We start from the raw sequence: 13,732 nt of genomic DNA, 5'->3' as shown, positions 1-13,732 counted from the left end.
GCATGCTGTAAAGGTTGCAAATTTGTTTGCTCCCTTAACTTTTAACTTTTACTTACCACTCTTTCAATGTTACTTGTTATTACTTGACTTCAAGGTACGGTCTAACTTTTCATAACTTTTATACGCCTTAATCGTGAAAAGGATGGAGACAAGAGGGAAAGGAGGCTCCCCAAGGAAGGAACGTGGGAAAGCCACAGGCGCAGCCACAGCTTCTGACTAGTATTTTAGAAGCAATATCAAAAATGAACGATGAACTGAAAAATGAAATGAAAACAAGATTTTGCAGTTTGGAAGAAATGATGAAAGGAGTTTCGAGCAAATTGAAGGAAGTTCAAGACAAGCTGATTGTGTTACAAGATGAATCTCGTGAACAGAAGGAACAAATTGATAACTTGCAAACCCTACGCCAGGAGAGAGATTTGAAGATTGAAAAACTGGAACAGAGAATGAATGAAAATACTCGAGCACTCCAGCAATACAAGATTTTATTTAAATGGAAAGACTCTAACCCTCTGACCACACTCCATTGGTACTCTGAGACGATATCATGTTTAAATTTAGAAAAAATCAGGAGTGACATTGTTGAACCCTTGGTTAAATTTGATAGGGCTTGGGGAAGATTTATTCAACATTTTCACACAACATAAATTGTTCCCTCTCCAACTGTTATAAAAAATATTTTACCTTTATATGGTGGAACGGACTTGATGACAAACAGGGACTTAAATTGTTGAAATTCTCAGCTCAGATTCTGTTTTGCCTTTTTTTTCTAGTTTAGGGGGGTTTTGTTTTTTTCTTTTTTCTCTTTTTTCTTTTTTTTCTTTTTATCTTTTTGTTTTTTTTTACATATATAAGTTTTCTTTTAAACAGTTAACTAAATTTACATAGAGACCGGGAGGTCTATATTCAATGTGTATTTTGATACTGGACTCATATTTAGGTTATACCTGTTATTAATGTAATCCTGATCCCTATGTATCAATATCATTGTTATGTTTATCATTATTCTTTTTGTTTTGTTTTTTTGTTTTGTCTTTGTTTTTGGAAAAAAAGCTAATAAAAAGATTTTGAAAGAAAAGGAAAGAAAGAAGTCCTACAGACCTATTAATGAAGGTCACCAAGCAGGTCTACGCAATGTTCTCACAGCCTGTGACAAAGTCATCTTTCATTCATTTGGAACCCAGACACATGTCAGCAACATGCTCAGCAAGTACATGACCACTGAATTATTTGCTGTATTTAGCAGGTCAAGCAGCATAAGGGAAGGGAATGGACAGGTGACATTCTGGGACGGGATCCTTCTTCAGACCCGAATCATCACCTGTCCATTCTCTCCTCAGATGCTACCTGAGTTCCTCCATCAATTTGTATTTTACTCAAGATTCCAGCATCTGCAGACTCCTGTGTCTTTATTTGCTGCATTTATTGCTCGTGGGCGCGCAACAGCCACAGACTGCCGGTGTGGGATGGGGGGTGAAGGGGATAATACTGGTGATTTCACACTCATCTGACAGGTATTAATGGTGCCTTCATTCGTGTATTTGGAATTCTATGTTTATGGCAGACCTTCTAGCTTTACAGTGTACTGCTGATGTGTGATTTATTATGGACTATTATAGCTGCAGTCTTAATTTCAGATTCAGATTCAGATTCAGATTCAATTTTAATTGTCATTGTCAGTGTACAGTACAATTTATTTACCCCGCTGTGCCAGTATAAAGCTGGGCACAAGTTTGTTTGTTTTGTTTGTTCATTTGCTTGTTTTTTTGCACAAAGTCCGCGAACATTGCCTTTTTTCATTTCACTGCACATCTCGGTTGTGTATGTGACGAATAAACTAGACTTGACTTGACTTGGTATATTGTTTCTGTCAAGAAATTTGGTGAATGGTATTCACTAATATATTAAACTTAGGGTGGAAAGTTACTTAAATTGTTTGGTCATATAATTTTTTTTCTGGAAATGTAATGTCTGCTACTTTCTCAGCCAGGTTAATCTGTAAATCTCTCTATGGTACCAGCTGGAGAAAAATAGCAAATATTCTACTGTCATTATCACTGCTGGTTTTGGCATTTTGATGGATTAATGACAGATTGTGGTTCATCTGAAGGGGAACATGTGATGATCAGATGGCAGCTGACACCGATGAGGTCTGGGAAGGATAACAACATGGCCATGCTTGATTCCACAGCAGCTTCCCTGCACTTTATCCCATTTGCAGGACCAGAATTTCCCTTGATCTTTTCTCTGGCATGCCAGATGGTCTTTGTCTCTTCTGCTGCCAGCTTAGCTCTGCAGACAATCTCCTCGCTGTCTGATTCTGGCTCAACTCCTATTGCCAATATCTGTCCCTCAAGCCACTCTTCAGAACACATTTTCAGCTTATTGTTACGTTGCTATATGTGGGACTTGGTTGGAGGGCAAATTGGTTGCTGGATTTTGTACGTCATGTCAGTGGTTGAACTATTGGAAAGACAGCATCCAGTGGCATGTTGCAATTTGGCAACTTAAGATAATAGGGGTATCAAGCATAATGTTTACAATACAGAGAACATTTTTTAGCATATCATTTATATGTAACTATCTTCCACTGTATTTTTCTGGAGAAATGACTGCAGCATGTGCAGTTTCTTGTGTCACTGCTTTTATTGGGAATAGTTGGAAGTTTCTATCTCCTCCAGTCTCTTAATTGCTTCACTTTCTAGATGAATTGGCTTAGTTTAGTTTAGAGATATAGCGTGGAAACAGGCCCTTCGGCCTACCGAGTCCGCACTAACCAGCGATCCTCGCACATTAACACCACCCTACACACACTATGGGCAATTTGCACATACCAAGCCAATTAACCTACAAACCTGTATGTCTTTGGAGTGTGGGAGGAAACCAAAGTACTCGGAGAAAACCCACGCAGTCATGGGGAGAAGGTACAAACTCCGTACAGACAGCACCCGTAGTCGGGTTTGATCCCGGGTCTCCGGTGCTGCGAGCGCTGTAAGGCAGCAACTCTACCACTGCGCCACCATGTGGTTCTTTGCTGAGCCATAGACTACGGCACAGTGGTTCTTTGCTGAGCCATAGACTGTTTGCCGTCAGCCATGTGACCCACCCCTCTAGCTCATAGGCTGACTTGTTGCTGTTGATAACTATGTTCAAATATTGCAAAACAAAAACAAAATACTGGAAAAGCTCAGCAGATCAGGCAGCATCTGTGGAAAGAGAGATCTGTGTTAAATTTCAGGTTTGCAACTCTTTGCCAGAATTGGGAAAGAAAGAAATACAAGTTGGTTTTCGAACTAACTTTTCCTAACTAAATGATAACTTTGCCCCACCTCTCCCTCTTTTGCAGCTTTCTCCCCCCACTCCATCAGAACCAAAACGTCATATGTCCATTTCCCTCCACAGATGCTGCATAGTACCTTCAGCACTTTGTATTTTGTGTAGGTTAGTTTCTGTCGGAGAGAAGGTGGGGGAGGAATGTGTAGCATAAAAATAATGTCGGAGATAAAATGAGTCCAAATGGCTTCATTACAATTCATCTTGGTCAGTAATGAGTTGTTAATGGTAAGGTGGTGGGACTTTCCCAAGAGGCTACACAAATGAGTTGGATGAGAAAAACTAGGGCCACATAACAGAAAAACAGAAAATGGAAAATGTTCTTAACACTTAATGCATTTATACAGTACATAAAGAGAAAGAAACAATGAATGATTTAAGTTATAGAATGAATCCATAATGATGGCACTTATTCTCATGGAGTCTCCTATTAGTAAAATCCACAATTGTACGTACCTCAACACCACCTATTAATATTTTTCTCCCAATGCCAGAGTTTGATGCAGTAATGATTAATCTCATCCAGAGATGTGACCAGTCCCAACCCAAATTCTCTGCCAAGAAAATGTAGGAAGGAACTTTAGATGTTGGTTTACACCGAAGATAGACACAAAAGGCTAGAGGAACTCAGCGGGTCAGGCAGCATCTCTGGAAAAAAGCAACAGGTGACATTTTGGGTCGAGACACATTTATTCCTATGAGTTATTCCAGCATTTTGTGTCTATCCTGTCAAGAAAGTACCCATGGGCCCAAGTACAGGAGATTTCCAGACAATAGGATAACATTTACATTCATCAGTGCTTAAAAAACACAGGTCATCAATCAAACTGATATAATGGGAGTGAAGAACAGACTGATTATTTTAGTTCTATTAACAACTGAATAATTGAATTGACTAGACAAAAGTGCTGGAGAAACTCAGCATGTGAGGCAGCATCTATGGAGCGAAGGAAATAGGCAACGTTTCGGGCCAAAATCCTTCTTCAGATTGATGGTCTCTCCACAGATGCTGCTGGGCCTGCTAAGTATTTTCATAATTTTCCTTTTTTTATTTCAAAATGATAGGCTCTACAACAATTCTATTTTTGTAGAAACATTCATTTTGCAATGTATTATGTCTCATAATTTCAATTTTTTTATCCATCTCTGCATCGAACTAGAACTACCTCATAATATGATATTAAAAAACTTCATTTCTGCTATTATAAAATTGAAAAGATTCATTGGTGGAACCATGAAGTACAATATGAGGACTTGAACATTAAAGTATCCTTTCCTGTGTCTGTGACTGGAAAATGCAGCAGCTACAACAGACCCATTTAGGAAAACATTGCATATATTGACATGCCACATTGTACAAGCTCTCCTGCTGTCAGTGACATCTACAAAAAAAGGCAATTACATGTAATTGCAGGTATTTACATGTTTACTAGTGCACATCCCACGGACGATCGAGCCAGGAAGAGAAGAAAGAGAGGGAAGGATTAACTATATTTTCAAATTTAATTTTCTGCCATTAATCATCTTATGACTCCCATATTTATACATAATGCAGAAGTGTATGTATTTGTGTCACATCTTTCATTGTGGGACATCCAGGCATTTTACAACCAATTAAATACTAATAAGCCTCTACGAATAGGCCTCTGCTTCCTTAGACGGCTTAGTAGGTTTGGCATGTCCCCTACAATACACACCAACTTCTACAGAGGTACCATGGAAAGCATTTTATCAGGATACATAACAGTTTGGATTGGGTACAGCTCCATCCAAGACCGCAAGAAATTGCAGCGAACTGTGGGCGCAGCCCAGACCATCACACAAACCAACCTCCTGCCCATTGACTCCATTTAAACCTCAAGCTGTCTTGGCAAGGCCTAAAAGTAGAGAATTCAATGATCATACCTCATTTTCCAGTTGGGTAGCTTACAACTCAACGGTATGACTGTTGAATTCTCCAATTTTAGGGGAAACTTCTCAACCCAACCCACCTCCCAATTTCTCTTTTCCCCCCCCCCCCCCCCCCCACATTCAGCCTGAAGAAGGGTCTCAGCCTGAAAAATCTCCTATCCATGTTCTGCAGGGATGCTGCCTGACCCGCTGAGTTACTCCAGCACTTTGTGTCCTTTTGTGTAACCAGCGTCTGTAGTTCTGTGTTTCTACATGTACTTTTGAGACATGGTCCCCGTTGATATGTGGAAAACTAAGCAGTGAACTTGTGCACAGCACGCTCCCTTACAAGAAAAGATCTAATGGTATTAATATATTGTGATAGTGGCCAGGAATGCAGGCAGGCAGGATCCAGAATGCATTGCCTGATGAAGACAGGCTCAATGGTGATTCACAAATAGTGATTGAAAGACAAACATTGCACAGTTGTTGGGAAAGGGAGTGGTGTGTGATTAAATGAATTGCTACTGCAGACAGTGCAGATTCAAATATCTCCTTCAGTGCTGTTATCATTCAAAAGTAAATCACAGTATGTTATGGAGATACAATCCTATTTGTTTTTATTTGTAAGACAAAACGATTGAAGAGTTGTGAATTGTGAAGTATGAATATAGGTGGATGGAGGAGGAGAGGGAAGAAATAGGTGTGAATCCAGGTGGGGGCACAGGGGAAAGGGGGTGAAGAAAAGGGGGGGGGGGGGGGCAATGTGGGGAGAAAGAAGGGAGAGGGAAATTAGGTGTTCTGCATGTGGCCTCATTCTGGCAACAAAGGAGGCTCGGGACAGAAAGGTCAGTATGAGAATAGGAAGACGAGTTAAAATCTTTAGTAGCTGGGAGATCCAGCAGGCCTTGCTGGACTAAGCATAAGTGTTTGGTGAGACAGTGGCCGAGTCTATGCTTGGTTTCACCGATGTACAGGAGGCCAAACGCTAACATTGGGAGGCATAAATAGGATCATCATTCTGAACCTTTTTCCTAGTATGGAAATGTCAAAGACTAGAGAGCACAGCTGTGAAATGAGAGGGGAGGAGGGGGGGAAAGGTTCATGGACATACAGGGAATGGAAGAATATGGAATGTGTACAGGCAGAGGCGATTTCTTTGACTTGGCATCATGTTTTGCATGGACATTGTGGGCCAAAAAGCCTATTCCTGTGTTGTACTATTCTATGTAGAAACAAAGAACTGCAGATGCTGTTTTTTTTTTTAAATGACACAAAGTTCTATGGTACCCGCAGTTCTCACGGTATGTCCTAAATGGATCTGTGAAATGCTGTGGCATAATTTCTACTTCCTTATACAGACACTCCCCAACTTACGTAAGGGCTATGTCTTGTGAACCCTTGCGTAAGTCGCATATTTTGTAAATCGGAAACGCTAATGCTACGGCCTGCGTGTAAATTTACTATTTGAGACAGAGACCATGGGGTAGGGCTCTAATGCAGAGACAACGTGGGAGTTCTGATGTGGACACCATGGGGAAGCTCCGAGGTGGAGACCATGTGGGAGCTTTGACACGGAAAGCACACAGGAGCTCCAACACGGAGACCGCATGGGGGTCAGTGGGCTAAAAGATTGCTTATGTAAGTGGGAATCTATGTAAGTCGCCTATTATGTATAAAATCATGAGAGAAATAGATCGGGTAGATGCACAGAATCTCTTGCCCAGAGTAGGCGCCAGAGGGCCAGAGGACAGGTTTAAGATGAAGGGGAAATAGGAATCTGAAGGGTAACTTTTTCACAGAAAGGTTGGTGGGTGTATGGAACAAGCTGCCAGAGGAGGTTGTTGAGGAAGGGACTATCCCAACATAAGAAACAGTTAGACAGGTACATGGATAGGACAGGTTTGGAGGGATATGTAGCAAACCCGGGCAGGTAAGGCAGCTGGGACATGTTGGCCGGTATGGGCAAGTTGGGCCAAAGGGCATGTTTCCACACTGTATCACTCTATGACTCTATGTAAATTGGGGGATGCCTGTACTTGAGTTCCATTTACTTCTAAAGGACTTCTGAGCTATTTTCTTTACCGCTCCATGACATTTTAATGATCTACTGTATGTATAGTCACTTTGTGTCATATTTGCTTATGGGAAGTGAATGCTGCTGACAATACCTGTGCTTGTTCTATGTCACTAATTGTTCCTAGAGTTTACTGACTAGCATGGCAGAGTACAATCAAGAGTCAAATTTCAACCATGCTGGTGGATCTTTCATTCTCCAATAGGCTTTCTGACTCAGATGAAGTTTTAATGACAATCAAGTAATTTCATGGTTACCATTACTGATAGCAGATTCATTTCAATCCTCTAGCTGCTGCACACAGATTCAATCTCAAGTGTCCATATTAATAACCCAGGCCTTCACATATTAGCTACTATGCTACGAATTCCCGTCGGACTTCCATTGCTTTTTATGAAAATCATTAGTTAGCCTAAAGATGTGCTGCAAAATTGAGTCTATCTTTTAACTGCAAAGAATGATGGGTAAAGATTTTTTCATAAGCTGTATTTTTAAAGCTGCTAAATTAATTGCTCAAGTCTTAATGACCTTGTGTTAGATTCACTTAACCTTACATTTCACTCCAAAGATTTAGCTACATTTTACAGTAAAAAACATCAATCAGAAATACAGATTATAAAGCAGAATGAAGAATGATTAGCATGATTATATGCTTATTGTAGATGTTCTAATATTCTTATTACTATATTAACCAAACAGCATGACTCATTCAGCAAAGCCCATTTAATTGAAGAATAGTGCTAGAAAATTGGTAGATGATGACATTTATTCCAAACAGTAAAAAAAGATTGATTCTGTGGGGAAAAAATCCGTTAGTTATGCATCCATTGTACACAAAATATTGTTATCCATCATAAACAAAGCAATTCATATGCATTTGATAAAAATAGAATTCATGCATTCAAACCAACATGAAAATAATAATTGTAAGACATAATCAATAATTTATTGTTATTCTTTAGGAGTATTGAGAATGCACAAATAAACATAATGTGGTCAATACTGTACTTGGTATGATGGAATACTCTCCACTTGCCTGGATGAGCGCCACTCCAGCAACATGTAAACAGTTCAACACCACCTCATTTCATTGATATCTTAAAACTTTATTATCTCTAATAGCAAGACCCTTAACAGCAAACATGCCGAGAGGGATCTTGGGGCCCAAGTCCATCTCTCCCGACAGCGGCAACAAAGCTAGAGGTTTGATTGCCTCTATCCTCAATCATGTATAGTATTTTCATTGGCTGGATAACACACAGCAAAAAGTAAACGTGACAATAATAAAATAAAATAAAACTAAAACGAAACTAAGGGAAATAAAGAAGGTGACATTTGCCTTCATCGGTCAAGGTTTAGGAGTCAGGAAGTCATGTTGTAGCTTTATAAAACTGGTTAGGCTGCATTTGAAGTGTTGTGTGCAGTTCTGGCCCCATTACAGGAGTAATCGAGGCTTTGGAAAGGGTGCAGAAGGTAAGAGGTTTACCAGGATGCTGCCTGGACCGGAAGGTATCAGTATTGGACAAACTTGGATTGTTTTCTCCCAAGCATCAGAGGTTGAGGGTGAAACCTGATAGAGGTATATAAAATTATGAAAGGCATAGATAGGATAGACAATCAGAACATTCTTTCTCAGTGTAGAAATATCAAAGGGTAGAGCCCATAGCTTTAAGGTCAGAGAGAGAATGTCTTAAAGGGGACTTGACGGGCAAATTTATTTACACAAAGAGTGATAGATGCTGGGAATGTGCTTCCAGGGGTGGTGATGGAAGCAGCCAGGGATGGTGATTGTGTTTAAGAGGCTTTTAGATAGGCATATGGATATACACGGGATGGAGAGATATGGATCATGTGCAGGCAGAGGAGATTAATGTAGCATCATGTTTAGCACAGAAATTGTGCGCTGAAGAACATTCCTATAGTGTAATGTTCTATGTACTGTTCTCATAAATCATAGGAGCAGAATTAGGCCATTCAGTCCGTTGAGTCTAAGCCTTTCAATCATAGCTTTCCTATCTTTCCCTCGCAACCCCATTCTCCTATATTTTCCCCATAACCTTGACACAATTACTAATCAAAAATCTGCCAAACTCTGCTTTAAAAATACCCAATGACATGGCCTCCCCAGCCATCTGTGCCAAAGAATTCCACAGATTCACCACCCTCTGACTAAATAAATTCCTCCTCATCACCTTTCTAAAGGTATGTCCTTTTATTCTGAGGTCGGTCCTAGACTCTCCCACTAGTGGAGACATCCTCTCCACATCCACTCTATCCAGGCCTTTCACTATTCCATAAGTTTCAACAAGGTCCCTCCTCATTGTTTTAAACTCCAACTAGTACAGGCCCTATGCCATCAAACGCTCATCATACGTTCTGTATTCTATGCACTACTGACGCACCGTGGCTACGGTGCATACCAGCGACAAAATACAATTACCCAGACTAATCCGTCAATACCTGACAAATTACCTCTTCTACCACCAAGAAGGATAAGAGCTTCGGACACATGGGAACACCACCTCATGCATGTTCTCCTTGAAGTCGCACATGCTGACTTGCAAGTATATTATTCCATCGTTGATGGCATTCTGGGATTGTGGCATTCTGGGATTGTATTCATGAGACGATCTGCAGAGATTAAAAACGGTGATTTAACAATTCCTTATTATGGATGGGCATTAAATGCTGGACATGTCAGCGGTTCCCATATCAATGTATACACATGAATACCATTTTTAATTAAAATGTTTTAATAGAGCATCATAGCTCAAATGAGATAATGAAGTAAGCAAAGAAACAAAATGGAAGATAAATACCCCATATTCCCCTATACGTTGCTCCTTGGCAGTGTATGCTCTGGAGCATATTTGTGAAAGTTAGCTGGTTAAGTAGTTTAGGTATTTAAGAAGGAACTGCAGATGCTGGAGAATCGAAGGTTACACAAAAAAGCTGGAGAAACTCAGCGGGTGCAGCAGCATCTATAGAGCGAAGGAAATAGGCAACGTTTCGGCCCGAAACGTTGCCTATTTCCTTCGCTCCATAGATGCTGCTGCACCCGCTGAGTTTCTCCAGCTTTTTTGTGTAAGTAGTTTTGGTATATGGGATGTTTCAAGAAGACAGAGTTATGGCTCATTGGGAGTAAACAGCATCTTTCTGGGGTTTCAAAATAAATGATAATGTGAAGGCTATGCCCAGTCTATAATTCCTACATTCTGACTGGCTGTTTTGACAGCCCTTCCTTGCCCTCCTCAAAGTTCCTGCGGCTTCCTGTTTCAAATTTATAATTTTTTTCCTTAAAAATGGCGATGATTTTTCCCAACCATTTCCGATGTCGATAAAATCTATGTTTCAAAACTTTTAATCTCATCCATTTTAAAATCCCCCAATAAGCAGCACCTCTGACAGTGTGGCACTCTCTCAATGCTCAACTGCAGTGGCACATGTGAGTATTGAACTCTTTCCTCTGGAATTCAAGTAGGTACCCCAGTGGCTGACTTCAATAACTAGTGTTTACGGCAGCAATACTATTGAAGCATTTGCTGAGGTTTAGTGTAGCTTTTCCATCCCTACTGTTACCTGTCATGTCCCTCTTCCCCTTGTCAAGGGGAGCTGGTGTCAATTGTGGAATGTGAAGTGGTGTTGTGGTAATGATTAGCTCATCCATTCAGGTGGGCTGTGGTAATGGCCCTTTTGTTAACAGATTAAAGCAATTTAGAACTGAGATCGCAAGGTACTCTCAACCCACAATTCTATTTCGACTCTGGAATTAGTTTGATAGGGGTCCAAAAAAATAGCATTAGCGCTAAGCTAATTCTTCAATGGTTCCAGTAAAAAAGGGCAACTATTGCCAACAGTATTGTGTCAAGAGCAATAATCCTGGAATTAAAATGTCCTAAGAAGCAATTTATTATTTGGAATGGGTTTCTCCAGTGACATTTTCTTTCTATTTCCAAAATGTATGTTCTTACAACAAATGATGCCTTACAACCTATTTAGTTCATGCTTGATCATAGCATAATCCCATTAACTCCACCTGCCTAACATATTCCTTGTAACCTGTACTCTCACAACTCCTTCAATACCACCCTGATAAGTGTAGCTACTGCCTGCACTTGTGGTACTTAGATTACTAAATTAACCTACCAACTCATGGGAAGTGGGAGGAAGTGGGAGGAAACCAGAGCACATGGGATACACCACACAGTCAAAGGGAGAAGGGGCAAATACACACATGGGAATCAGGAATGAACCTGGATCCATGGTGTTGCACCACTGTGTGTCTCAGTACAGTGTCCTTAATACTCTTGTCAATTGGAATAGAAGGAATCCTAAAATCGAACTAAGCCTCAGCTGATCCATAAATCCCAGGGCAGATGGGTTTTTTAAGTACATTTTCACAACTGATTGCAAAACCCAAAACAATTGATTAATCCAATGAGCTCTGCACATTAACATCCCAAGAGAAGAATGTGTTGGCACCTGAGAATGCACGTGAAAAAAGCTCAGAAAAACACTGGGTAAGGTATGAGATGTAAAGATAAAAGAAAGGAAAGAACTGGTATAAGAGAGGGGGCAAGAATGTGAGCGGCTGAATGCAAAGTTGTGTTCCCTTGAATTCTCCCGAGATGTTCAATTCATTAGCTGGGTTTATCAGCACAGTGTGCTTTATCACAAAGGAGAAATAATTAAAGTTGAAATTTATTCTGAGCTGTCAGACAACAGCTTGGTTACTACTTCATTAATATTTTCAATGTAGTCACTCCTAAAGTTGAGCACAGTGGTCCGTTGAAAGTCGTGAAAGAAAATAAGGGACTACAGTCAACTTGAAATGGTCTGTGGGATGTATAAGGATTACAATAGATGGTATTATCATGTTGGAATAGTAATCTGAGGACAGAATATGTTGCATCTACAAATTTTGCGTGATAGATAAAGCAAAATGTTCACAGGAAGTCTACAGATATTGAACACACCCCACAATGCGTTCTTGTATGACAGTCGGTCAAAAAAGCACATGATAAATCATTACTTTGAACCATATTCTTAGTCCTTAATCTTCCAGATGGTTAGCCTAAGGGTAAGCAAAACAGCCAAGAATTGTCACTTCTGGAAATCCCAGAGCTGCAGAAACAAGAAATCTGAAATAAAAGCAGTAAGTACCAAAACACTCAGCAGACCAGACTGCATCTGTGGAAAGAGAGATGATTAACATTTCAAGTCTGATCGTCGTTGTGGCTATCCCTCGAGGTCGAGGATGATGGTCTACGTTCCGTTGTTTTTCTGCTCACAGAATGAAGACACCTGTGCGTGTGTTTGTTTAATGTGTACTTGATGTTGGCACTCCGAGAAGCGCACGGTCCTTCACAAATCAATCAACTCATTCCAATGGCAAGGGAACCAAGACGATTGGAGCTGATAGACCTGTTGCAGCCTTCATTCGCCTTCATAGCCGTTGAGTTCAAGATAACTTTGTCCGCCTGATCCGCCGTTGAGGTCTTGTTTTCTCTTTTCCCCTTCATCACAATGGGGGAGAGGAGAAAACAAATTTGGAATACAGGTGAAGATAAGTTGATGGACAGATGGGTAGAACAAGGGGAATATCTCTGATAGAATGAAACTACAAAGTTTAATCTGGTTGCTGGAAACACAACATGCTTCTTTGCCTATGTGTTGCTAATATGATGACTGTGGGAGATGCCCAGCAGCCAGGCCACACTACACCAACCTCTCCTTGAGTATAACCTGCCCACTCAGTTTCCAGCATTTTCTGCCTTATTTCAATTCTTTTACAAGTCACTCTCCAACTGTCCTTTAGAAGGATGAGAGGGATTCTCATTGAAACATATAAGATTGCTAAGAGTTTGGACACACTAGAGGCAGGAAACATGTTCCCGATGTTGGGGGAGTCCAGAAACTGGGGCCACAGTTTCAGAATAAGGAGTAAGCCATTTAGAACAGAGACAAGGAAACACTTTTTATCACAGAGTGGTGAGTCTGTGGAATTCTCTGCCTCAGAGGGCGGTGGAAGCAGGTTCTCTGGATGCTTTCAAGAGAGAGCTAGATAGGGCCCTTAAAGATAGCGGAGTCAGGGGATATGGGGAGAAGGCAGGAACGGGGTACTAATTGGGGATGATCAGCCATGATCACATTGAATGGCGATGCTGGCTCGAAGGGCCGGATGGCCTACTCCTGCACCTATTGTCTAGTGTGAGTAGTGTAATATGTCTTGATCTGTTCTTCTATACAATTTATGGGAATTGCAACTGCATTGTCACCACACCCAGGGCAAATACTTTCAGATTTCAATGAACAGCTGAGTGGCTGCTATTAATTAGATCTGTTCCCTTTACAATTTTGATCAATTGGCATTTTCAATGCAGCACCAGAAATGTATTAAAATGTATCAGTGTGGAGTCCAGAAATGTATAA

Source organism: Leucoraja erinacea, chromosome 8 (genome assembly GCF_028641065.1).
Source record: "Leucoraja erinacea ecotype New England chromosome 8, Leri_hhj_1, whole genome shotgun sequence".
Classification (NCBI taxonomy): Eukaryota; Metazoa; Chordata; class Chondrichthyes; order Rajiformes; family Rajidae; genus Leucoraja; species Leucoraja erinaceus.
This window is presented reverse-complemented; position numbering follows the sequence as displayed.